This window comes from Eleutherodactylus coqui, chromosome 5, assembly GCF_035609145.1.
Source record: "Eleutherodactylus coqui strain aEleCoq1 chromosome 5, aEleCoq1.hap1, whole genome shotgun sequence".
Taxonomy (NCBI): domain Eukaryota; kingdom Metazoa; phylum Chordata; class Amphibia; order Anura; family Eleutherodactylidae; genus Eleutherodactylus; species Eleutherodactylus coqui.
This window is the reverse complement of record NC_089841.1, coordinates 142,245,223-142,250,336: the sequence shown is the minus strand read 5'-3', so window position 1 is coordinate 142,250,336 and position 5,114 is coordinate 142,245,223.

Below are 5,114 nucleotides of genomic sequence, written 5' to 3'. Positions count from 1 at the left end.
GCCTGCCGGGACTCGCAGCGGGGGGATGGGAAAGGGAAGCGTTCTGCACACCCACAATTACAATGCAAGGCTTCTGCGCCCGCTTCCAGCCGGCATGGTGGGGAGAGGATGGGGAGATCTCCGGCTGCGGACAATGGGGGTGTTGTCGGGTGATGCGGCAGCAGGGTCTCGGATCTGGAAGTGATGGGCAAGGAAAGTTTGAGTTCTGTCTGGAGAACACGATGACTTGTGGAGTTTCACACGAACGTTTTTATTTTTTTTTTTAATAAATAGAGCGATTTTTCCTGGATCTTTTTTTTTTTGCCTATTTAAGAAGGCTGCAGCGAGATGTTAGGACCCATTCGCATCGGCGTATTTTCTGACTAATTAGTCCGTATCTTTTTTTACTAACTGATTAATAAGCTCACTGAATTATATTGGTGCAATCGGACGTGCGTTTAACTGCGTTTTTGCCTATATCATGTAACAAAAACGCCCATGAAAGTCTATGGGAGTGTAGAAAAACGTAGTGAAAAGCGCATGTTATATGCATATTTACTGCGCCTTTTTACGTATGTTGGCAGGAGCCAGTGGGGGAAAAAATAACATTTATTGCACTCGTAAAAAACGCAGTGATTAGACGCAAAAATGTCATGAAAAACGTGTAGAATCACCAACAATGCATCAAGTACACACACAAAGTAAAAGTGCATTTTCACAGACTAAAAACTGCACCCGCCCGTGTGAACGAGGCCTTGGGGTATGGCCACTCATGGGAACTACCTATAAAACTGCGGCAGAAATCTGCAGGGATTCTGTGTTTTTTGTCGCGGATCTGCACCTGGATTTAATTCTGTCAACAAGCAAAATCCATGTGCAGATTTGGCGCGGAATGTCTGTGCGGACCCTCCACACAGAATTCTACGGCATTTACAGTAGCAGCAAAGTGGATGGGATTTTTGAAGTCAATGGAAGCCGTCTGATCCGCAGCCCGTCCGCAATGATCACTGCGGACAGGTTGCAGATGCCGCGTTGTTGTCTAGTGACGGTTCAGGGAAAAAAAAGCACTACGCATGCCTGACGGTGAGCCTCTGGGTCCATCCGCAGTACAGATTACCCGGCAACAGATCAGGTACATGTGGACGTCGCTGCTGGCAGAGCCAGATTCCGTCTGCGTAATCCAACTGCAGGGGTCTTTGTCTAGTTTCAAGTGCGCACATTACATCATTATATTGTGGGGTACATGTATATTCGTGTTTATGTTTTCTTGTTATACGTATATGCTTCAAAACTAATACATAGATTAGACCCAAAAGCTAAGAATGCTCCCATTTTTTTCTCTTCTGCTGAACGGTGATTTTTTTAGGTGAGCATAAAATCCATTGTTCAGCCGGAGAGAAGATAACACAGACTGCATGCTGTGTTTGCTGTCCATGGTGCTGTATTCTCCACAGTAGCGCTGATTACATTGTATTCAGCTTGCAGCGCTGCGACAGAACAAAGGAGCTGAATGCAGAGAATACACCACCTGATTTTCTCTTCATACAGGTCCCGGAGGCTTATTTACATGCAAATGGAGGTGATAAACTGCTAATGGACACTAAGGCCCAATTACATGCAAAGATAATTGTTCAAAAGATAGGTTTTGAGCGATTATTTTGCATAAACTGCTAATGGACACTAATGTCCATTAGCAGCTTATCACCTTCATTTGCATGTAAATGAGCCTCCAGGACCTGTATACAGAGAACAGCAGGTGGTCTGTTCTCTACATTCAGCTCCCTTTTTCTGCAGCAGGACTGCAAATTGAATAAAATGTTATCAGCAGCTCCCGTGGAGAATACAGCACCATGGACAGCAAACACAGCATGAGCTCCGTGTTATCTTCTCTCCCGCTGAACGATGGATTTTATGCTCACATAAAAAATAATGGTTCAGCCAAAGAGTGAAAGATGGAAGCATTTAATAACGATTATCACTCAAACCATTGCTTTTAGGCGATGATCGTTATGTGTAAATGGGGCTTTAGTGTCCATTAGCAGTTTATGCAAAACAGTTGCTAATCTTTTGAATGATTATCTTTGTAATTGGGCCTTAAGGCTCCATTCACTTTCAATGAAATCGTAGAGATATTCGAGTGGGCGCTGCCCGGGTATTTCTGTGAGCCCCTTTGAAATGAATTGAGTGCTGACCGCGTATGCCTGGCCAACGCTCTGGAGAAGGAACCTCCACAGTGACAGGAGAGTTGTGACATAGGGATCCTGTTCTTGATATAAGTGGTGAGGCCCCCAGCAATCAGCAAGTTATGCCCTATGCTGTGGGAGAGGATAACTAACAATTGTGGTACAACCTCTTTGAGAGATTTGACTCCCAAAGTATTTTATGATGTCAAGAGTAAATGTCGTAAAACACTGATTGGCGAGGGTCCTGTTAGACACAGATTAGATTGCTAAAACAATCGCCAATTAGCAAGTCGTTAACATTCCCAAGACTTGTATTTATGTGCTACAATCTTTTTGGTTCTGTTTTTTCATAACTATGATCCTGACTTTCCCCTCTTCGTGTTGCTTCCATTAGGCCAATTTCAGACAAGAGTATTTTAACTCCTTATTTGGTCTGTGTTTCGTGAAACATAATGTAAATCTATAGGGCTATCCACATGGGTGTTTTTTTCTCATGTGTTTGAAATGTGCAGCATAACTTATTTTTGTCTCTTTTTGACTCTGCAATTGCATTCATTGGTATTTTTTCCTATTGGGTAAATACGGATTTGGATTTGCCTTATAGAAAATAAAACCAGTGACTGCAAATACAGATCACACAATCCTAAAATAGGACATGCAGATTAAATTGTAACCGTAAGACGTCTGTGTTACAGATGTGCGACAATATGCTCTTGTGGAACTGGCCTTACAAATGACAGTCAGATGTTTATACAAGGCGATGTGCTGCCAGTAAGTAATCATTTATGGGTCAGCATAAAAGATCTGATCAAAGACCACCCATGCAAATTATTGCTGGTTGTTTACCGACTGCACGTGTGTAAAAGTCCTGAGGGTCCAGTAAATGGAGCCCCACTATTTGAAGAGTAGCCCAGTGGAGAGGAAGCCATGCATGCCCGCTTATCGAAATGAAAGGAAGTTATGCAAAGTGCTGTTGCATTGGCTACTGCCCAGGATTAGTGCTAATAACATGCTATAAACCACATGACACTATAATGGCAAACTGTTGTAAAGTGAAGGTATATGTCTAGGATTGGTGGGGGTCTGACCTTTGGGACCCTCACGTAATACTGAGAATGTATGCATTATGCTGCAGTTGCAGGCATGTCTGGGGAGAAACTGTGAAAGAGATGCTATATCTCTTTAATTCTTAGGATCCGTAGGGGTACCAGAGGTCAGACCCCACTGATCATAAAGTGATGGCATATCCTAGAGCAGCCCTGCAGAATCTGAATTCTCTGCAGCTATATTGCTGTATGTTCACAAAATAAAAACCGTTCCTTAATAGTTAAATCAGTGGCATAGCAGTAGGAGTACCAGGGAATGCAATTGCAACTCGGCCCTTAGGCTAGGGGGTCAAGAGGGTCACCTCGCCACTAACAACGCTGGGCTTGCACTCAGCACTAACTATCCAGCTGAGCAGTAAGAACACAGACGTCCTGTTTCAGGCTCACACTGCCTGTCAGTCGGGTCATGTAGCCAGCGTGGAACAACTCCTCCCCCTTTATACTGATGTCCGATACTTAGGGCTCGTTCACATGGACCTATTTCCGGTCTGTAGTATGCAGGCTTGTGGAGTCGGAGTCAGTTTCAGTAAAATTAGGCTGAATCCAGCTTATGAAAAAAAAAGAATTATATAAATATTAGAAATATAATTAATTCAATGCAGAATATGTTGCATATTTTCTTTCATAGGAAAGTAGGAAAGTTTTGAAATGCCATGTGTTCTATCTATCTAACTAAGGCCAGCTTCACATGACCGGAATCCGCGCTTGAAATGCCCTATAAATATGTGTTCTATCTATCTAACTAAGGCCAGCTTCACATGACCAGAATCCGAGCTTGGTGTCCGCACGGAGGAGCAGCAATAAATACAGTTTCCCCAAAAATTAGACCTACTTTGAGAATAAGCCCTACTCTGATTTCTCACTATTTACACAGAAAAATGCAGCGTATTTCACAGACCAAAATTGCATACGCCCATGTGAGTGTGCATATAGCAACACATAGTGAAGGTGAGAGGAATTGCCCCACACTCTGGTCACATAACCCAGCAAACAGTTGGTGTTAGTTCAGTGCTGCTGTTTGCGGAAACAGGAAATCAGTATTCTCGCTGCTCAGCTATAGCTGCGGCTCTACTACCTTATAGGGGCACAGAGGGGGGCTCTATTATTCTAAGGGTGTAGGGCGAGTTATTATTTTTTTAAATCACATCCCCAACATAGATCTGACTCAAAATCCCAGACAAAACAACGCAGAATAATAGAAGTTTGTGTGGCGCCATTTGTTTCCATTACACGACTGATCCAGTATTCAATTTCCTCCCAGAGAAGGAAAATGGAATGTAGAACACCCAAAATGAAAAATAGCAAGTTTGTAACATATTGCATGGTGGGCCATGGAAAAGAAGTCTACCTTTGACAATACTGTGGCAGGAAGAATAAGCGAGTGGATTGTTTTTTTCCAAAGCTTTATTCTGTGAGGGGATCAGTTTGGCATTGCCTTTGTTGAGGCCAAGGGTCACACATTTTTTTTGAAAATCTGCAGTACATGTAGCCATATATGTGGTTTAACTGACACTTTGTCAAAATTTTATTCAGAACAGTTGCACAACTGTCAGGGTTCGAACCTGGAAATTCCCGTGCTCCAGGCGGTGTCTCTCCCTGGAAAGCCTTTCAGCCTGCTGGACAGTGCCCCAGCCTAAACTTGTACAGTTCTTGCTCCTGCAATCCAGCTCCTGATTAGCTCCACCCTGCACTGATTAGCCACACTATAATAACCTGCCCCTGTCTCTCCCTCAGTGCTCCCAGCCTGTAGTTAAGCTTTCCCACCAGCTGCTCCTACATACTGCTACCGGACATTCCTATCTGTGTACTGACCTCTAGCTTCCCTGACTACGCTACCCGCCTGCTC